We start from the raw sequence: 22,576 nt of genomic DNA, 5'->3' as shown, positions 1-22,576 counted from the left end.
AATCACCCATAATGTCACCTAATGAGAATCACTGTTAAAATGCTGCTCGATAGCATTCTAGTCATTTTTCTTTGCATTCTTAGGTGGAATTCTTAGTATAATCACATTGTTATTGTACAAACTGTTCTTTTCATTTAACAACATGGTGTGAAATATACCATGATTATTTCCCCACACAATTTGCTCTCCTTACACACCATGATGATTTTTAATGGTTTTATAATGTTATGTCCTTTGGCTACACCACGCTTTATTTATCCAGTCTCCTAGAGTAGGACATTAAGATAGTTTTCAGTGCTTCACTAATATACACAGTGCTGCAATGAGCATCTTTGTATATAAATATTTGTGCATCTCACTAAGTATTTCCTTAGGATAAATTTCTAGAAATGAAATTGCCATATTATAGGCATGGAAATCCAAGCCCAGCATCATGACTAATATTGAGATTATAAAACAGGCAAGATGAGAAACTGACCCATGTATTTCAGTAATGCTTGTGGTTTTATTTTACGGTTCCTTTGTATTGTGCAAATAATATATTGTGATCTTAGAGATAAAAACATCAGTCATCCTGGATCTGGAAGCAGAGTCCACCTACTATTGGCTGCCATTTAGTCACACAGGCAATTAGACTTTAAATGTGGCCAACACAACTAGGTTTACCTGCCTCTAAAATGCACAAACAGACCCTTACTCACCCAGAATGTTCTGTCTTTTGAGTGCTTGCTGCATTTATATTTCACAGGGTCAAAATTACAATTCTGGGCTGGTAACGTGATCAAACTCAAGAGCAAACAATGAGTTTGATAATACATCCACGATGTAGGAAAAAAATGTTTATCTCCACTATATGCAAGGTATATTACTTTTTAAAAGTAGGTCATTCCATGTTAGCAGTCATATTTAGGGTGAAAATGTCATTCGACTATCAGCTAAGGGCACTGCTATTTTCATAAATATACTGAGAGGTATGCATTTAAAAGGAGGTGGCCAAAGGCACCTTACTCAATGTTTTAAAGGTCTGTTTTCAGAATTGGTAGTGTATGAGATCCATAGGAATTCTATATTTCCACTTTAGGGTGGTGGGTCTCTCTCTTTTGCCCATTCGTTTGTTCATTCAGTCATTTGGTCCTTTCTACAGCTATGTGTTGAATGCCAGTTCTGTGCCTGAAACATGGTTCAGCCATTGCCCTTCAAAGCTCATAGTCCAGATCAGGAATAGAAAGTTAAAAAGCCTTTAGAGTGTAGTGTTATGTACTACTGGATCTCTTTTCCTCTTCTACTTCCTTTGAGTCTTCTATGCCCTGTCCTTTCCCCTCCCCTCCATCTATATTTCCAGAAAGAGCCTGGGGGCTAGGGCCAAGATGACTCAGAGGTTCGGTGGGGCCAGGCAGAGGCAGGGACCCAGGGAGCACCCGCTGGAGCAAGCTTACTGATGCAGCTCTGCCTGGAACATTTGTGGAGCCTGGGGCCAGAGTATAAGTGGAGGCCACTTACCATCTGTCGAAATATATAGAAGTTGTAAATCAAGTTAATAAGCTGTGAAGCGAAATATAGCTTCAGATGGACAAAACTGAAAAAACGTGTAAAGCTACGGTTTTTATGTGATGGAAAGTTGGAAGACAAGCAAAGGGATTTAATTATTGTCACATATGGGTGTTCTGTTGATGGCAGGTTTGTGTAAGTAAGAAAGGTTACACAAAAGTTCTCCTGGGAAAAACAGTGGTTGTCTCTGGGGATTGGGACGGATGGCATGAGGAGGGTTCTTTTACTTCTTGATTTAGGTAACTTCTAAAAAACAATGAGATTATAGAAAATTTTATTTTTTTTCTCTGCTTTTCTCGGTTTTTCAAAGTTTCTAAAATAATCATGCATTGCTTAGGTAATTTGAAAGAAAAAGAAAACTCAAAAGAAAGAAAATCATTCTAGGATTGGAAAGTATCTCATTAAGTTGAATTTCCAGAAAAATGTTGTGTTTAAATTTGTAGCCCTATCTGTCTATATCCCACAAAGTTAAGAAATTGATTAAGGTTAACCCCAGAAACACTAAACATTTTTCTTCCAGAGGTCATGGGGGAACTGGAAAAATGCCCAACCATCAAAAAATGGGCAAATAGAGAATCTATATTTTAAAAAGAGAACAGGCACAAGCAAATAACTTATTGCCTGATATTTCCAGGCATATTATTTTTACAAATAATTAAATATTTTCTTTTCAGTAACCTTAGATAGTTCAGAATTTCGATAATTTCTATAATAAGATACTTCATTTACTTAGTTATTCGTGATTCCAGCTTTTCGAAGTGTTTCATGTCAATCCGCTCATTTTATCCTTATAAGGACCCAGTGAGAGAAGGAAGATGTCATCCCCATTTTCGAGGTAAAGAAAACAAGGCTTAAATAATTGAGATTAAGCCCCTGTCTGATGACTGGCTCCCCATTGAACAAGAACCGGAGCATCAGTCTCTTGAATCTCAATCCTGTTCCCTTACCACTGTGCTATTAATAAGGCACAATGAATTTTCTAGAATGTGGATGTATTTCTAAAAAAATTGTGTAAGTGTCTCCACTGTTTTTTTTTAAATTTGTCTTTTTATGAAACTTACTTTTAAAAGGCAGCCAAAATTTCTCCATGAGCCGCTGAAGAATATCCAGCACCCTTTTTAAGAGATGGCTGACTCCCCTATAAGTAATTCCACAAATGAAGATCTTTATAAAAAGTGCTAATTAGTGCTAAGCACCTCTGGAGATGCCTTCCAGGCTAATGTCCAGGGATGTACCAGGTCGGGGAGGAAGTTAAAATAACATCTCCCTCAGGGAATCAACTGATTTTCTGTGATGAGGAGAGACTATACAATTATTTTCCTTAGTGCTTAAGATATTTGTTAAGTACTATGTTAATATTATTATAAGATTAGCAGTATCTGAGTTACCTGATCAGTTTCTTTCATTGCTGTTATCTCATAATAGTCAGAATTTTACCCATTCTCTAAAAAAATACACCTTATAAAGGTAATTTGATTTTTGTAAATTATTTTTTAAATTAATTATATTTAATTAATTCTACTTTAACTTACAGTTTATTCATCATGATTTTAGTGCAATATATACAGAGAAGTCAAACAACCTCCCACCCTACATCACACCTACACAGGTCAACAGCCATAAATAACTGAAGCTGTTGCCCAGGGTAATTAAAAAAATCACTGGGGAAAAAAATGCAAAGATAAAATTGAAAAACTTAGATGAATTAATTTTATTTAATGCAAAATATGAAAAAAATCTAAAACTTCATGTAAAAGGCTATTGCTCAATTAAAACAGAACAAAACAAATGGTGTTTTCTGAAGGGAGGGAGGTATTTTGGGATGTGCATTTCTCCTGGCTTGCCTAAGTCTGAAGGTGAACAGCATTTTCACTGTAACCATGTGACCATTGCCGTTGACAGGTTGGAGATAAAAAATTTTAAAAGCTACTTGGGAGGCTGAGGCAGGAGACTTGTTTGAACCTGTGAGGTGGAGGTTGCAGTGAGCCGAGATCTTGCCACTGCACTCCAGCCTGGCAACAGAGCAAGACAACATCTTAATTTAAAAAAAAATATAGTAGCAAAAACTGCAATTATGTTTGCACCAAGCGAATATAATTAATCTATGTTATTAGAGAAATGAGCAGACTGTTCACCTTCTTAGAAAAGGAGCACCTGCTTGCATGTGCTGATTGTGTGACAGCTTTGACCACAATAGCAACATAAGGATAGTAAGAATCCACTAGCGGTTCTTAGCATTTGCATCCTAGAGTCATAATTGGACGAAAACTGTTAAGAAGTATGAGAAGGTCAGCTTTCCACTGCCGTTAGCATTTGTGTAATACTGGGGAAGTATTAATGCATCTGTTATTTTAGCTGGGCACCAGCCATTCAAAAAGTAAAAGCCATATCTAAGCCTTTCTAAGTTTTCTTAGCCATTGACTCATGTTTTATCCCCTCAGTTGATGGCAACCTGACTTTAGCCAAGCAAACAATATGCTAAGAGCATAAACAAAATTGGTCCCTCTCATTTTTATAGCTGAGGAATATACTTAACAAAACCTATAAATTTCTGTGGACAGAATTCCCTAAGCACTACATTTCAGCTGTTTACACATCTAATAATGTCTGGAGCTATTCTTCTAAACAGGCTGTAAACCTAAGCAGAACTATTTTGGCATAACAGGTACAGTTTGCAGGGAGATTTAAATATGATTGTGGCTCATAACTGTCAACAAATAACACAAAGCCTTATAATTTTTATCAGAAAAGCTGAATTTCAGGTGTAAAAGTTTATTGAGGAGCTGCTCCATCTGCCAGGATTGCCTTGCAAGATATGGACAGACTCTAGTCTCTTTGTCCCTGTGTTCTGGAATTTCCAGGAAGCTGTCTTTCCACATTTCATCGGGAAATGAGAAGGGGGTCGGCGGCAGCATTGCCTGGTGGGAAGCATCTTAGTAGCTTGGTGGGAGGGGCTTCATTCTACTTCCAAGCCATCCCAAATGAATGAATAAGCAGTGTGCAGCCAGAAGTCTCCTACCCTCTTTCACCAGCTTGCCTTTCATTAGCTCCCTCCTACAAAGACATTTTCTGGTGAAAGTAAGGACTGATTTGGTGAAGTTACTGGCAAATGTCCCAAACCTCGACCTCCAACTAGAATTTCCTACTCACATACAGTAATAGAATAAGCCAGAATGAGTACTGAGCTATGTATTTGCATGCGGCTAAGTCTAATTTTAAATTATGAATCCATTTGAGCTGTGCAGCTCACTTGAGGAAGGATGGAGGATTGAGCAATACATATGTAGAGACTCACTAAAATTTGTTATGTAAATGAATCATCCATATGTACAAGCACTGTGCAACTGTGGTGAACTCGGCACTCACCATCCCTGTCCTCAAGGAGCTCTTCGGCTAGTGAGGGAGAAGAACAATGGCAATTCCAAAGCATCCTTTGATGGAAAGACAACATTCTTTGACAGAATAACAACAGAACTAACTCATGATGCTATAGTATCAAGCCAGTGGGACACCTAACTTGGGTGTGCAGAATCTGGGAAGATTTCAGGGGGAAAGTTGCATAGAAATCAGAGTCTGAAGGATGTGTAGGCATTAGTTATAGGAGTGGTGGAGAGGAAGGAGGAATATTCTAGGCAGATGAAGGCCCAAGCTTAGAGATCAGTTTTGAGGTAAGAAAGCTTGGCAAGACATGGTCACAAAGGGCCTTGCAAAGTCAGGTTGTGAAATTTGGGCTTTATTTTATGAGGAGTGGAGGCCATTGAAAGGTTTAAGTAGATTAGTGATATGATCAGATCTGGGTTTTAAAAAAATCATTCTTTATTTGAAGCTTATTTCATCAGGATCCTCTCTACCTAATGTTTTGCAAATAGTATGACTATATATGACTAAATAATACAGCTGTACTGATCTGGGTGCATTATTGTCTTTTTTACAATATGGGAGTATAACATAAGCATTATTATATAAATACATGTCACCTTATTTTAAATGAGCATGATGCTGATAAAATAATAAAAATAACATGACAAAATTGTTGAGAGTTTTCTGAGTACCAGGAACTGTGCTAAGTTCCTCATACATTTTCAAATTAAACCCCTTTGGAATAAGTGCTGTACTGTCCTCACTTTGTAGATAAGGGAATAGCAGATAAGAAGATGTAAATAACTTGCTTAGGTCATATAGGAAGCACGGGTGAAAATTGCAGCCCTGGTGGTCAGACAGCAGAGGCTATGCTGCTCCCCACTTTCTAGACTACACTTCTCCCCAGCCCCTCCAAAAGAAAAAAAGTCAATGATCACATCAGAAATAGTCTATGAAATTAGTTGGGAAGTAATTTTCACCAGAATGATTGGTGAGCACAAAGTTTTAGAGAAATAAATCAATCAGGCCATTAGAGACCAAATATGCTAGGTGGACATCACGCCCCAGTTTGCATGTGTGTAGAAACTGAGTATCAGCTTAGTCCCTTGCTGAAAGGCTGCTTTCCGTACTCCAGTGCAATGGATTAAGGAACTTCAAATTTAACGAATTAGCAAGAAATAACAATAAAAATACTCAGACTTAGGGACATTGTAATCACTTCATCTTAATGAGAAGAGTCTTGTGGAAAAGGAACAAAAACTATTAAGAAGAGTGACAAGTTTAGCTTGTATCGAGGACGAAAAAGTGTGAATCATGGGGTAAAATGGCCAATACCATTGGATTGTGGATAGGATCTGGGCAATTTGGCCAGTGGTGGTCTCACCTATGTGATGCTATTACAAGCAAAAGAAGATTTCATCCTCTCTAAGCAACCCAAGTTGCTTCTCCAGTATGTGCTTCGTTCCTTAATTATGTTTTAGTGCATGTCCCTATTTGGGCAATTGTACCTCTTAATCTCATCAGTGATGTTGCGTTAGAGAAATATAACCATTTCGTTCTCATTAATTGCCTGCTTATCTGGGCTGACATGGAGCCCATTACTTTCTGCTCAAGAATATTTTAGTCCAACTAAATGAGCATATAACTGTTGACATACTAAATAAAAGGGTTGACTCATTCGTTACCTTGGAACCAAGGCTGTATTCTTAGAGGGTGTCACCTTACAGAGCCCTGGTGTCCTTAAAAAGAATCTGCCTGTTCCCGAACTCTCGTGAACTTCTATATTCCATCGTTCTGGGTCCCAGAAGCCTGTTAAGAGGTAACAGCTGGAAATGAGGTGCTTTCATGTGGAGAATACGAGGCATGATAGGCTAAGAAAGGAAAGCCCTTCTTTGACAGTTGTTGGATTTAACATCTTATTCAGGGAACAAGCTTGAGCTGGAAGGAGGGGAAGATCAAGTTTGGTTTTCCTATGACTGACTGTGCCCACAGAAACCGAGGCCTCCTCCCGCAGCCCCAGCAGTGGGGTCAGGGAACCTCGTGCTGTGTTGGTGGCTCTGTTCCTTTTTGTACAACAGCCCTGTGTCTCCAGCTCTGGTTGGAGCACAGGCCACAAATAAATTGCTAACATTTAAGTGCATCTGTTGCAAAGAGAGAAGCACAGAGGACACTGGGGAAATTTCGAACCAAATTTCAGGACTGAGCTCATAAAAGCATGCACCATCTGTGGAATTTTGTTCATATGCATCACTATAATGGGAGGGGGGCAATAGAGGAGGGAAAAAAGAAAGGATTGAGTGGTAACTGGATTTCAAACTAAACTCTCTCTTCTCAGATCGGTTCTCAGGTGGCATTTGGGACAGGCAGGATCCTAACTATCTTTCCTTACACTGAAGGGTCTGGCAGTGGGGATTTAGTTGCATGAATCGGCAAATTGCTTCTGCCCCTGAGTCTAAACACAGTTTCCCCCTGACCTCCACCCTCCATCTTCCCCCAACCCTCCATAATTTACTGATCCTGTACAAAGATAGACTTTCCATCTTTCTTCCTGCTGCTTTGCTACTGCCCCTGGATATAAAAGAGTTATATCCAGGCTGGGCTGAGTATAACTCTTCCTCCCATCATCCGTGTGGCCAAAAAAAAAAAAAAAATCTCAAAACAAAACCCCAAACCTGATCATTTTCTGATAAGCACTTTACATTTCTATAGTGCAGGAAAAGGGAAGTTCCTTCAGAGTCCCTTTACAGATGATCGCTCTCATTGTCTAACAAGCTTTTCATTGTTTGTAATTTTCATTTCCCTCCACAGTTCAAGGCACTTTGAAAAAAACTCTATTCAGCACTTTTCCACTCATAATTCAAGAAAAAAGAGTCATGCAGTATAATAAGGATAATTAGCTCCAACTGAAAATAATACGCTTGGCACCAGAGAGCCCCCCATGCACACAGTATCCATTTATCGTTCTGTGTACCCTCTGTCAAGGCTAATCACCGCTCCTGTAATTACTAACCTGTTGAAAGAACAAAGGAAAATGCAACGCTGTACTTTAGTAAATAACACTGCTTCTTCCCATATCATCTCAATAAAACTCTTTTAGAACAGACTCTTTCCTTACAATGTTAGAGTTTAAAACTGCTGTTGTTTGTCCTCAAAAATATGATTTGCTATTATAAGAATGATTTTCAGTGTGTATGCATGGAAGAGGGGTTGCATTTCTTTAATTTAGTTTCTTGTAAGATAAAGATAGCTGGGAGTGATGATCTCATGTTTAATAAGGCTCAACATTTATGTCACACGCTTCCTTTTCATTAATTTGTTAACCTTAGCTCAGTGTGGGAACAAGCGTGTGAGTGACCATATGCTTCCCCTGTTAATGTGTCTTAATCCAGACCAGCAGACACTTGTCGTTTCCCTCCAGGAGAGATGCTGCTGGTCATGCCAAACCAAAGTGGAGAAAGACAGAGACAAAATCCTCTCTCTTCCTGGGGCGATGCACCCTGGGACACATTAAAACACAGGTTCCGATTGTCATTCTTTTCATTCTACATTTATCTACCTGTCCCTCCTCATCCTGCTAATGAAGTTTTTCTCTTCTGTATACACTCTGGACCTAGTCTGCTAGGAAACAATTCCTGTTCTATTGGACTGTGCATAAGTAAAGAGGGTTGTGGATACTGGTGCTTTAACATAGTGAAGTCTGTTGTCTCAACCCACCCTCTCTCTAAACAGACTTCTGAGTCTTCAGAAAGAAATATCCACACCAGACATTCTGAGTTAGCTTGCATTCATTTCTGGGATCCAAATGGTTCATTTCTTATCATAAGACAAAAATGAGAAGTGTTGTTAAAGAGATTGCTGAGTCATTGTTATGAAGCTGTAAAGAGTTACAAAGAACAAGGAAGGTTCAAAAACTGAGGTGTCGTTCTGATTTCCAGAAAGGAAGTGAAAATGAATCCTGGCCAAGATGCTAGAATGGGTTATTGAAGAGAAGAAGCAATGATCACTAGGAGCTAGCACTGGTTCACTAAGAACAAATCACGTCAAACCCAACTGATTTCTTTCATTGACAATATAACCAGGCTTGTAGATAAGGAAATAAGCTAGATCTCTGAGCTTTGTTTTTAGTCTATATTTGAAGGTTCGTTGAGAATCTCACAATATCATAAGATTCTTGTGGAGGAGTTGGCAGATTATTAGCAGAATATCACTATTTACCGTTATTAGTTATTACCATCCATCCAGAGTTGTTCAGGGAGAAGAAAACGGGAATAAGGGATTAGACACTATATCCATGAGAAACAACAGGGAAAAAAAGATTTCTGGGGGGAGACTGAAAAGAAAAAGTGTTCTGGGTGATTACACTTTTTTATGGAATTGAGTAGCATTTGGACCACACTGATGAAAGGGACCTGGATTCTAGCTCAATCCTCAGAGCTATCCGAAGATGGAATGGGTTGCCTCTGAAGGTTCAGTGAGTGCTCCTTTACTGTAGAAGTCATAAAGGGATACTTTACAACAGAGTAGAATTTCATAGTTTACAGAATCATCACATGACTCCTTGTCTTAAATCTTTTCTAGGCAAACTGAAGGCCGAGGCTCTAGCTGAGGCTCAGTGAGTTTTAGAAGAACTGGTCTAGTCTAAGGCTCCTGGATACAAATCAAAAAAGGAACTGAACATTGCATTTTGGATGAAGGCCGTCTTGGGAAGTTTTAAAGTCATCTGAAAAAGATCTTATTGGAAAGAGAGATAGAGGAACAGCAAGGAGCTCATCAGAAACAATGTTTATCACTAATCCTGGGTGACACTACTGCTCATGGAATGGAGGAGTGGGCAGTGTCTACTGCAACCTCTGGAGAGAGGGAGGCAGCCTTCTGAAGTTCTCCTGTAGGCTTCTCTTGTCAATGGCAGGCAGAGAGCTCTTTAAGACAGTGAGCCAGTTCCAAAATTATTACATTTTATCCTCATGACTACCCCTATGGGTGAATAGGAAAAGAACTTGTGTCTCCATTTTTCAGAAGAGGAACCTGGAACCTAGAGAGCTGGTGTAAAATTTTCCAAGCCTCATAGCAAACGTTAAGGCAGAGCCATGCGTCCAACAGCATGGATCTTCTGTCTCACTGCGGGCTTCATGACACCAAGGTGAATATGAGAACACAGGTAGAAGATAGATACATTAACACAGACAAATGGATCTTACCACCCTGGCATACTCTGTATTCTTTTCCTCTTGCCCTGATTTGTATAATTTGTTTGGCTGCAGATAACTACAAAATCTTCTGGGTTTCCCCACTGATCTCCTTGTACCTATCTGATACATTTTTGAGGTAGAGTTTATGATGCTACCAATTCTTTTTCTTTGACTGTCTCAAAATCATAGTAGATAGACATGCATTTGCTCCTGCTTATAATTACAGACTAAAAGATATTATCCAAACCTCTAAGGAGTTGGACTTTTGCAGCAACTCAGACAATTTATAGCTGTGAGTCTAAAATAAGATGGTGAGTTCTTCTTTAGCCTGGAGTCAGATCCCCAAGTGGAGGGTAGGCCCAAGTGGTTAGGAATATTTTGGCTTACCAAATCACCTGGGCATTATTGTAATTTTTTGGGGCGGAAAACATCCCTTTACTACATTTATGTCTTTAAAAGAAAATTTGCTGAATCATTCATTGGATTTAACCAAATATTATTATTAAAAAACCACTACTTATACTTTTAAACATGATTTCTTGAACTGGTGAATGCATAGCCATGTATAATAGATTAATATAAAGGTATGGATATGTAAAGAGGACAAGCTAATCTTTCCCAGGCATAAATCATTTCAAAGAATTAAAATTGCTAGTTGTGATAATGAGAAGGATATTTTTGACTTGAAAACCCTTGTAAGTAGGATGCCGTGCTCTTTATGAGTCTTGAGTTTCCCAAAGACCTTTGAGGCTCATGTTGATTTAGAAGAATGAGAAAGGAATTTTTGGGGAGAGAGCTTCCTTCTCACTTTAGTTGAATATTATTATGAGCTATCAGAGGGGTAAATAATCTTAGAAGGAGAAATCTAAATCTGAATTCCTGGAACTTTGCTGCAATTGTTTTATGGTGGCATTAGGAATTCTCAGGAGGCCCTTGTCTAATCTGTCACCTATGCAATAACATAGGTAATTATGTAGTAAGGAAGGGAATTCTGAAACCCTTGTGGAACAAAGAAAATCGTAGTGTTTAGTTTAAACCAGAGCAGCAAGTTGAACTTCCCGTGTTTGCCTTCTTCATTCTGTCTCAAAATCCCTTATTTCCCTCCCATCAATCCTCACCCAACAGTTAGGTTCCAGCTTAATTTTCCAATTCACTCAAATAGATGTCTCTGATGACCCCATATCACACTGTCTAGTTGCTCAAGTCTCTGAGAATATCTTCTTGTTACTATAGACTACAGATTGTGGGAGATATAAAAATTAGTTAGACACAGTCCTCATCTATTTAGGAAGACTATCCCCGTGTAAAAATAGAGCCAATGAGACAATCAGACAGTGCAATGCCAGACAATGGTAAATGCCTGGCACTTGGTACAGACAATAGGAGTTACATAACTTCAGAACACAAGATCCTTTTGGGTTCAAGCAGTCAGGGAAGGTTTCCTAAAGGTGAGAAACGAGATGAACAATCCCTGGTGTGTATAGGTCTTATGAAACTACCTGAGTGGCTTCCATATAAGTCTTATTCAAATGTGGCTGTTTAGTTGCAAAATGACTCAACCCAACTGCCACATGCTTAGTTTATTTGCGGCTACTCAACATTCTTTGTTATGTCTCTGTGCCCAAGCACACTTAAATGGACTTGTTTTTATAGTGTTGTGCTATAATTGTAGTTGGATTTGAGATGGGAAGCCAGATATAGGTGAGGCAAGACAAGGTTAACATGGAAGCAGTTTATCTGAAAACAGTTGAGCTGCTAGGAGCACCACAAAGTCAGGAATCAAGACAAGGGCAAGAAGATAAAATTCAGCAAGTAAACTGGAACTGGCTCAAAGTATCAGCACTCACATAGACATGGGCAGCTGTTTCGAAACTGAGGCTACCTTCCACAGATTGTCTTATGGACTTCATGCTGGAATAGAACCAAGGCAAGAACTAGATAGGTAAGACTCTGTAACAGGAAGTGAGTTAGCCACCTAGAAGAGGAAGTAATTAGATTGTGGTATATACAGTAAAGTATACAGGGCAAAACACAGGCTAATCTTTATACTCAACATGCTTTTTGGGGTATCAAATAGTGCATAGTTTACTGAGCTCAATTTCAGATAGTGGAGCATGAATGTATATGAATGGTTATGCTGAAACATTGGTTGTGGGGAAACATGCTCATACTGGTCCTGAAATATGCTGGTTGGAGGGACCTTAGAGTGCTGCAGTTTGGTCTAATCCACACCTCGCAACATCAAAAGACTGCTTCAACTTCCAGGTCCATTTTTCACGTGCCTCTAATGGTGGCACTCATATTTTCGATGTAGACAAACCTTATGATTTTCAATGAAAGTGCTCATGTATGACCTTTAAAAACCAAGACCTGTGTGTTCTTCATGAAAATGTAAGAGTCCCTGACATTTAGGGTAACAGAAGGAGTTGCTCTGATATTCATTGCTAAATTTACAAGATTTGGCTGAAACTCCAAACGTCTGTCCTATCACGGTGAAGTATTAGTCAGTCTTTAAAACCTTTAGCTTACTGTACTCTGGTGTGTGAGTGTGTTAAATGCCATGAACTATGTGACTGGTGGGCAGATAAATTGCCCAGATTCAAGCAATTTTTTAAAGAAACTATTGACTATATGGAGTGATTTAGCTTAACCTAGGCATTCAAATCATTTGTGAAAAGAAGACACTAACAGACAGGAACCATAGTGTCCAGTAGAGTTAGAACAGTCTCTTAAAGATTGTCAAGTATAGCAGTCTAAAGTGATTTGGGGAGTGAAAGCATGTTTTTCCACTAGTTCTGAGAGATGGCAACATATTACTAGGAGAAAGTTTCCCAGATAAAATAATTTGTGGACACTGTGTTAAGCAAAGCCAAACAAGTTCCTTTGTGATTTTTAGAAATTTCAATATGCTAATATGCTTTAGAGATAAAGAGGGCCATCAACTTATTTCACTAAGACTTTTAAAAACTTTCATGGATATAGTATTCTGAGAAATGCCAATATATTTTCTCTTCAGAATGAAAGCAAGACCCAGAGTGCTTGAGGGCTTTACCTAAAGTTACAAGCTACCTATGCAGAAATAGCTCTAAAACAATTTACCTGAGTGAGGGGATGGTATAACACTGTGTGGAAAATAGACAAAGGGAGGAATGGTGGCCATTTCTGAAAGAATTAATGCTACAGATTTGAGGTTTTGAGCTGCATTTGGACAAAAAGGCAAAGCAATGGCAGGAAATAGCCCTACAGCAACCAGACTAGATCATACATATGTGTGACCTATTGGCCCTGCAGAGCACTTGGGTAAGGCCACAGCCCCTAGCTGCCAGAGAAACTCCCCAGCAGCCATCTTTGTATTGACTATCGTTTGCATGGACTGGATGGATTTCCAGAGGAATGTGTGGAGACCAATTAAAAGATGGCATTAATTTTTATAATGAGCATTTGCATTGGCTTATAAATCTGAGAAATATGTAACATGGTGCATATTAGTAATACATTTTTGTTGCTTTTAAATTTTCACTAGAATATTTTCTAATCATGTCTAGAAAAACACTACTAGAAAGGGGCTTCAGTTTCCATTAATGATTTTAAGAGGAAAATTTTTATAGTAGGATTCATGATCCATGAATCCCTGAGTGTTATATAAATAACAAAGGAAACTGCGAAATGATCTTATGTAAAGTCACTCCACAAAATGCATGTTTAATTAGCACCTACTAATAAAACAGATGCATATGAAATTATTTAGAGTGACATGTACTACTCTGAACAATACAGTCTCAGCTCAGGTTGCCAAGGGCATACAACATAACCTGCTTTTAATTGAGCAATTTATCACCAAACAAAATAAGAGACAGCTTGTGTTTTATCGTTTCTGTAGTACATCATTATCCAACAATAAATGCAAAAATAAATTACAAAAAAACCCCAAACTTCAAACAAGAAAAAAATGAAAGGCACAGATTTCTTTGTGGGGGGATTTAACAATCTAAGGGTTTTATGTGAAAACCAAAAAGTGGATCGACACTTTAAAATAACATACTGGTTATTTTAAAAGCAAAATTCTAGTGCTTTCCTTTTAACTTGACCACATTATTTTCAACATGTTGTAAGAACTACCTTTGAAGAATAGCCCAGAGCAGTTTTAAAGGCATGACTCTGAAATTTAGAGTCTATTTTGATTTTGTACAAATGCAAAACAGAAGATTACTTTTAGTTGAAATAGGTTGTTTTTCAACCTCCTCGCCCCCCACATATACACTTATAGAGGCAAAGAAATAACTGCAAATAATATGATGAAAAACAGTAAAAGAAGGTTTTAAATCAGGGCTGCCTTTAGGAGGTTTTAGTGTCCAGGAGTATCCTGGGAATGTCTGAGCGAGGGATTGCTTAATCACTCTTGGGCCACAACTCTAACATTCATGATTACATGAATGTCAAAGGCAGTCTTGAAAGGCAAAAAAAGAAAAAGAAAAAAGAAAGAGAAGAAACCACCCACAGAGCATTGCTGCTTGAGAGATAATTATGGAGGTCAAAGGGCAGTCCTCCTATTTGCCATGAGACTGTCTTTGGTCACGGTGATGATCAGAGTTTATTGTGTGTATCTGACTCTTATATCTTTTTATCTCAGGACCAGCTGTGTCACCTCATTCTCACCCAGAAACTGTCTCTCGCTCTTGCCCCATCCCCCTGTCCTGTCAAGCTAACTCTTGTCCTTTAAAGTCACTATGAGCTGCCTGGGCCTGAGTCCTACAGTCTCAGAGGGTGGATCTGAAGTGACCTTACTGCTGGGCTAAAATATGAGGAAAATTCTGAATCTCACTCTAACTTATAAAAACTGTGAATTCAGAGGTCATGAAGCTCATTTCTTTCTCCTTGCAAAATTTGGGAAATATTTTGGATGCCTACTGTATTCAAGGTGCTGAGCTAGGTGCTATCAGGTGAAACAGGTCTGTCATCAAGAAGGTGACACGTAAGCATCCTAAGAAGAATTTTTAATGGGATGAAGATCAGGAAAAAGCTAGGATTAGAATTTAACATTCCCTTCCTCGAGAGCCAGCCTATACCTCTGAAGTTAGACAACTGCATAGAATCCTGGCCTAATTGAAGAGGAGCTGTTCTCCATCGATCCATGTTTTTGATTAAATATCTCCTAAACAGTTCTTGGTCCTCCACCCTGCAATGGTTGTTGTGGGCTCACATTGTATGCAGTGGAAATTATTTATTTATGCCTATCCTACAGCAGAATAAGGTGCCACACATAGAGAATCGAAAATTTTTTTCTATAATAACATGAATCTATTTTAACAGCAAAAACCTCATCATTTTACAAAATATAGTGATGAATTATTTGAAAAATACTTTTGAAATATAAATATTAGCCTCATATGGTCTTTGGCTTAAAGGTTTGGATTTGTATACACTTGGTTCTCCAAAAGTAATACATGCCCATGCATATTTCTTAGGAGAGTAATTCCAGTGCTGGCTTAAGCCTTTATATATTGAGTTCCATATAAACTTCGTATACTGCCCTCATTTTATTGTGGCTTCATTTTTCTCAGTTATTTTACCTGTTTTCTTCTTCTTGTACTACAAGTCTCTATATAAGCCTTAAATCCTTTCTGTAACTTGATGGGGCATTAATTAATAAATACGATATCAGCTCTGTATCTTCTTTCTAGGACATAAGATGTCCTTATGTTGATATGCCAGGCCCAGGTCAGAGGCAAAAGAATTCCGTTCAATCCCAAGGTACTCTTAAGAACGTTCACTCACTGGGTACTGGGAAGCTCCTGCAGGTTTATAATAGCTTAGCAGCTGCTTTATGTTAAGGACCAATGCCTTTTGTGGCCCTAAAAAGTAGGGCCACATATTTGCTCCTGAAGACATGATCAATATGTTCTGTTGGAAGGCTGTTTCAGATATAACTTTTGCTTATGAATAAGAAAAGAAATCGGGGCTGCCAGTTCTTTAGCCTCCTTGAACACCAGAGGCCGAGAAAACAACATTTTCAAACCTTTTATGTATCAACAGAATAAAATATTTTGAAGACACACTAGTCACATATGGTTATCCCAAAATATCACAATTCATGAATATGGGTGTTATTGTTTTTTTGTTCTGCAAGAAAGCTTCACACACTCTTTCACAGATATGCCAAGTATAGCTTGATTCATAATAGATTCATAATAGACGCTGAAAGATGAACATGTGAACTGCCTGCAAAGTAGTTACCCGTGTTTTATTTGTTGTTGACAGAGCTAGCAGCATTTTCTTTGCTTTGGAGTGGGAATTGGGAAATTTAACTATTGTTCTGAAAAGCAAACGAGAATGTGAAACTGAATGTAGCCTTGTGACGAGGCGACTTCACTATGCTCTACCTCAGTAAGCCTTCAAAAAGAAATAAACCTGCTTTTCTTTAACAATTTCTCCCCTATTGGAATGTGAATGGTAAAAGAGAAGTCATCTGCAAATCCTTTATTATGCTTTGAGGGGAGAGGTATTATAATAAAATACATATAACTATTTCAGAGCCAATTATTCCCTATATGTTTTCTTTTGTAATACAGAAAACCAAGGAATAGGGAACCCTGACTTCCAGTCCCCACTTTACCATTGAGTAGCACTCAAGTCCAAAGTCAACTGAAGATACTATTTGACCTTGGACTTGAGTCTGATTATCCAGTTCATTCAGTCCACCAACACTTAGAGGTATGTTCCAGATACCATTCCAGATAAAGAATATATACCATAAAGCCCTTTTCTCTTGGAATGCACAGTCATGGAATATAAGGAGAGAAGACAGATACCAAAAAATATATAGAATGGTAAAACCAAATATTATGGAAGTTTAGAAATTTTGTAAGGTCTCTCTGAGCTTTGTGGGTCTACAGCAACCTTGTACGAACTGGGAAGACAATTTTACTCTTCCTGACTAGAAGTCTTCAGAAATAATCTAATGAATAGATGATCCCGTTAGGAATGGGGCATGGCACCTTACAAACTATGACAGAACTGGTAGAGTTTGATAGGAGAGGAGATAGCCTTGGGTCTCCAGGGGAGGGCAGGGAAGGGGGCTGGAAACTGTGGAAATTGCGGCTTACCATCAAGGGAGTGATCGGGGGTAGGGAGTCCAGGATGGCAAAGCATCCTAATGAGTGACCAGCACAGTGTAAATCATTGAGGGTAAGAAATGCAGACAAACAGGGCAGAACAGACAAGCAGCTGACATGGAAGAAGGGCACCAGAAGGAATTAGGCTTTTAGCCCCCAAGAGAGGGTTCATGGCCATGGCTATTGCCCCTGGGTTAGGAAGAAGCAAAGAGCTACAGTCCTGGGGCAAGTATAGTACTAGGCAGTTTCCCACAACAGGAAATTAGGAGCTAGGATCAGTGGAGAAACCAGTCATAAAAACAGCAACAAATGCAAGATGAGGGTTCCAGAAAGCAAAGGCTATGTGATGCTATACACCAGATGTTTTCCAGAAGACTTAAGTCTCACCACACAAGCAAGGACTGTTCTTGGGAAGTGAAGACGGGGTAGAGTCTGAGTTTGGGGGTGGTCATGATGGGAAGTAGGGCTATGGGAAGAAGAGGAATTCAGAGGCGTGGAATCAGGTAAAAGACACTGTTCATAATCTAGGTTTCCTCAGGTATAATGAAGCCTCTCTTCATAGATGAATGTTCTTAAATTATCCATTTGCTAATAAAGTAAATATCCTTTTCATGTAACTATAGTGGCTTCTGAGATTGTCTCGTCAACATTCAAACCATCCTGTTGCCATTGTTCAACATATTGATCCCTACCTCCAGGGATGAACCCTAATTGGTCTAAGCTAATCATGGTAAACCCATGCTGCTGGCCAGTGGTTGACCCAGGAACCCAGACTTAAGCCAGTCAAGGCGTGTATTCACTTGGACAGGGCCATTTTTCAGGAATGGTTTCATGATACAATTCAGCCAACAAGATACAAGAAAAGTCTGTTAAGGGCTTCAGGTATGTTTCCTTGCCCTCAACAGAGAGGCACAAAGAGAGATCCCCTCCCTTCCTTTCATCTGTAGAGTGCTGCAGAGTGCTGATGTGTGGTCTTGTAATATTGTGGCACTTCTCTGGTAGCTTGAGAATAAAGAAAAGGGAAGAGGGCAGGGCCATGGGATCACAAGCAGAAGTCCTATGTAATACCTGACCTACCTCTAGGCCTTTATGCAAGGCAATACAATTCTTCATTGTTTAAATCAGTTGATTTGGATTTTCTGTCACTTGCAGCAAAAAGCATCTTATCTGATATAACACCTTAACTATTGCCAAAAGTAACACTTAACACTTAGGGACCATTTCTCATTAGCAAGCCAGTCTACAAATCACATCTGATCACAGACATCTCTAAAAGCTAGAACCAAGTTATTAAGAGAGAGTCAATTTAATAATATTAAGCGTGCTTCAATCTTTAGGCTCTGTGGCATAAAGCAATAGACCAGACTTGGCTTTTGGCCCTGGTTCTGCCACTCACGACCTGCCTATCCATGGAAAGTCCACCTTGCTTTCTTGGGGATTGAGTTATATCATCTGTACATCTCTATAATTTTCTTCAGCTCCCTAATTTCACTAAACAACTCAATCAAATTCAACAGTCCTGGAGAAAGAACTTATGTGTCAGGGATGACTATGGGCATCAGGAACAGAACATGGAGTCATGGTTCCTGATGCTATGGAGCTTAACATCTTCAGTGATTCTACTATGTCCAGTGCAACTAAACTAACTGATGGGTTAAAGAAATCAGGACTGAGCAAGAGGGGTGGTCTTCGTGCTTCTGTATGAGACTTGACTAGAATGATCAGGATTTTTTGGTCTGAACAGATGAAGTCAGGGAGAAATATGATTTATGTAGAGAAAGTAAACATGGACTGTTGTTTATCTTTCTTTCTCTAAGAACCATTCTTGAAGCTCAAAATAGGAAAATTTAGGACAAACAGCAAAGAGTTTTTACATTTTCCTCTATTTGAGAATGTAAGGGGTAGAGTACTTTCATGAGGGCTTTGTAATTTGCCCCATGTTAAAATAATGGCTTCTGGTTCTTTACTTATGGATTTCCTGAGGACAAATTCTTAACCTCTCTGCTTTGCACCTACTCTGCAGAAGATAGCAAGGAGACTGTGGTTATTGACCTTCCTTCTCACTTTTTTTTTTTTTTTTTTGAGACAGAGTCTTGCTCTGTCGTCAGGCTGTAGTGCAATGGTGTGATCTCAGCTCACTGCAACCTCTACCTCCCAGATTCAAGGGATTCTCCTGCCTCAGCCTCCCGAGTAGCTAGGACTATAGGTGCATGCCTCTATACCCAGCTAATTTTTGCATTTTTAGTAGAGATGGGGTCTCACCATGTTGGCCAGGATGATCTCGATCTGCTGACCTCGTGATCCGCCCCCCTCGGCCTTCCAGAGTGCCAGGATTATAGGCTTCCCACATTCGTATCCCATAGGATCTAGTACGTTGTGTCTTCATTCTTGTTGGTTTCAAAGAACATTTTTATTTCTGCCTTCATTTAATTGTTTATCCATTCATCATTCAGGAGCAAGTTGTTCAGTTCCATGTGATTGTGCAGTTTTGAGTGCTTTTCTTAATCCTGAGTTCTAATTCGATTGCGCTGTGGTCTGAGAGACTGCTCTGATTTTTGTTCTTTTGCATTTGCTAAGGAGTGATTTACTTCCAATTATGTGGTCAGTTTTGGAGTAAGTGCAATGTGGTGCTGAGAAGAATGTAAATTCTGTGGATTTGGGGTGAAATGTCCTGTAAATGTCTATTAGGTCCACTTGGTCCAAATCTGCATTCAAGTCCTGGATATCCTTGTTGACTTTCTGTCTCATTGATCTGTCCAATATTGTCAGTGGTGTGTTAAAGTCTCCCACTATTATTGTGTGGGAGTCTAAGTCTCTTCATAGGTCTTTAAGAACTTGCTTTATGTATCTGGGTGCTCCTGCATTGGGTGCACAAATATTTAGGATAGTTAGCTCTTCTTGTTGCATTGATTCCTTTACCATTATATAATGCCCTTCTTTGTCTCTTTTGATCTTTGTTGGTTTAAAGTCCATTTTATTAGAGCCTAAGATTGCTATCCCTGCTTTTTTTTTTTTTTCTCTCCATTTGCTTGATAAATCATCTTCCATCCCTTTATTTTGAGTCTGTGTGAGTCTTTGCATGTGAGATGGGTCTCCTAAATGCAGCACGCTGGTGGGTCTTGACTTTTTATCCGGTTTGCCAGTCTGTGTCTTTTGATTGGGGCATGTAGGCCATTTACATTCAAAATTAATATTGTTATGTTTGAGTTTGATCCTGCCATTGTGTTACTGGTTGGTGGTTTTGCCAGTTAATTGACATGGCTCCTTCATTGCATTGTTATTCTTTACCATTTGGTATATTTTTGCAGTGGCTGGGGCTGGTTGTTCCTTTCCCTGTTTAGTACTTCCTTCAGTAGTTCCTGTAAGGCAGCTCTTGTAGTGATGAAATCTCTCAACAGTTGCTTGTCCATAAAGGATTTTATTTCTCCTTCACTTATGAAGCTTAATTTGGTCAGATACGAAATTCTGGGTTGAAAGTTCTTTTCTTTAAGGATGTTGAATATTGGCCCCCACTCCCTTCTAGCTTGCAGAGTTTCTGCCGAGAGATCCGCTGTGAGTCTGATGGTCTTTCCTTTGTGGGTGACTCAACCTTTCTCTCCGGCTGCCCTTAGGATTTTTTCCTTCATTTCAACCCTGGTGAATCTGACAACTATGTGTCTTGGGGTTGCTCTTCTTGAGGAATATCTTTGTGGTGTTCTCTGTATTTTCTGGATTTGAATGTTGGCCTGCCTTGTTAGGTTGGGAAAGTTCTCTTGGATAATATCTTGAAGAGTGTTTTCCAACTTGGATTCATTCTCTCTGTCACATTCAGGTACATCGATCAAGGGTAGATTAGGTCTTTTCACATAATCCCATAGTTCTTGGAGGCTTTGTTCATTTCTTTTCACTCTTTTTTCTCTAATCTTGCCTTCTTGTTTTATTTCATTGATTTGATCTTCTATCTCTGACATCCTTTCTTCTGCTTGATCAATTTGGCTGTTGAAACTTGTGTATGCCTTGCGAGGTTCTCGGGCTGTGTTTTTCAGCTCCATCAAGTCGTTTATGTTCTTCTCTAAGCTGATTATTTTAGTTAGCATTTCGTCTAACCTTTTTTCAGAGTTCTTAGTTTCTTTGCATTGGGTTAGAACATGGTCTTTTAACTCAGAGAAGTTTGTTGTTACCCACCTTTTGAAGCCTGCTTCTGTTAATTCATCAAATTCATTCTCTCTTTTTGTTCCCTTGATGGTGAGTTGTTATCCCTGGGAGAAGAAGAAGTGTTCTGTTCTTTGGTGGTTTCATCCTTTTTGCGCTGCTTTTTTTTCCCTCCCTTCCCCCATCTTCATGGATTTATCTCCCTTTAATCTTTGAAGTTGGTGATTTCAGGAGTAGTCTCCGAGTGGACTATTTTTTCTATTGCGGTTGGAGCCGTATCTTTTTTGGCCTGTAGAGGGCGTTGCTGGGCTCTCCCGCGTTCAGTCCGATTGTTGGGTGGGTGGTCCTTCCCTGGAGTTCCTTCGCAGGTGAGCTTGGCCCCGCCCCTTCCCAACGGCTTCTCTCTCAGAGCTCCATCTTGCCGGTTGGGGTCACGCGGGTGGATTTGCTGCCAAGCTCTCAAGCGAGGGCTTCGGTTTGAGTTCCGTGGAGGTGGGGCCTGCCAGGCCTTACTGGTCTGTTTCCCTGCTTTCAACTCTGCCTCCCTCTGTGGGGGTCCGTCCTGCTGGCCTTAGTCCAAACTCCTCCCAAGTCCCTGCTACAACCTGCCGAGCCCGGCGGGAGCCGCTGCTCAGATTTGCATCGACTACCCAGGGCGCCCACCATCTGGCAGGGGCCCCACGGACCATGGGTTGCAGGAGCGATGAGGCAAGCACAGGATCCGAGGCGGAGCACCGAGGCGGTTAAGCCCCCCAACCCTCCGAGCTGGCTGCACGTTTGAGGTGGGAACGCGCCGCCCCCCCTCCCCGCCTCTTGATTTACCCCCCTGGGCGGCTCTCACCCTGCGGCCAATTCCAGTGCCCTGTCGGTCCCACGGAAAAGAACCCACCACCTCTTCTGGAACCGTGAAGTCCTCCAGCCCTCTGCGTCTCACTCGCAGGGAGCTGCGTTTCTCCCCTGGCTTCTCTCAGCCATCTTGGCGCCGCCTCACCAGCTGGTTTTCCTGCTTCCCGTATATTTAAATGGTTTAGTGTGTGGGGAGGTCTCTGAGTAGCAAAGTGTCCTTACCCTGTTTCCAGAGGGGCTCCCAGGGTCTGTGGGAACTCCCCATCTTTGTCCCTAGCAGTGACCAACGCGAAGGACTTTGGGCAGCTCGCGGCTCCTATGGGACATGGTTCTCCCAGGGTGCTATGCGGAGCCTGCTTCCGGTTGGAGAGCCCCTTTTGATTTTTCTCT

General features: G+C 40.0%; 1 protein-coding gene and 1 long non-coding RNA gene across 16 annotated transcripts in view; one reads left to right on the top strand and one right to left on the bottom strand.

The window, feature by feature from the left end:
* Positions 1–22,534, bottom strand: part of LOC103792253 (uncharacterized) — a 120,931-nt gene extending 98,397 nt beyond the window's left edge. For all 3 annotated transcript variants that reach the window (XR_013533699.1, XR_013533700.1, XR_013533698.1), the window contains exon 1: positions 19,472–22,534. This is a non-coding gene — a long non-coding RNA (uncharacterized LOC103792253). The remainder of the gene's footprint in view (positions 1–19,471) is intronic.
* Positions 21,782–22,576, top strand: part of STMND1 (stathmin domain containing 1) — a 382,758-nt gene continuing 381,963 nt past the window's right edge. For all 13 annotated transcript variants that reach the window (XR_013533686.1, XR_013533685.1, XR_013533689.1 and 10 more), the window contains exon 1: positions 21,782–22,122. The gene's annotated coding sequence lies outside the window, so the exon portion shown is untranslated. The remainder of the gene's footprint in view (positions 22,123–22,576) is intronic.

This window comes from Callithrix jacchus, chromosome 4, assembly GCF_049354715.1.
Source record: "Callithrix jacchus isolate 240 chromosome 4, calJac240_pri, whole genome shotgun sequence".
NCBI lineage: Eukaryota > Metazoa > Chordata > Mammalia > Primates > Cebidae > Callithrix > Callithrix jacchus.
The sequence above is the reverse complement of the archived record's forward strand: the minus strand, read 5'-3'. Positions and strand labels throughout refer to the sequence as shown.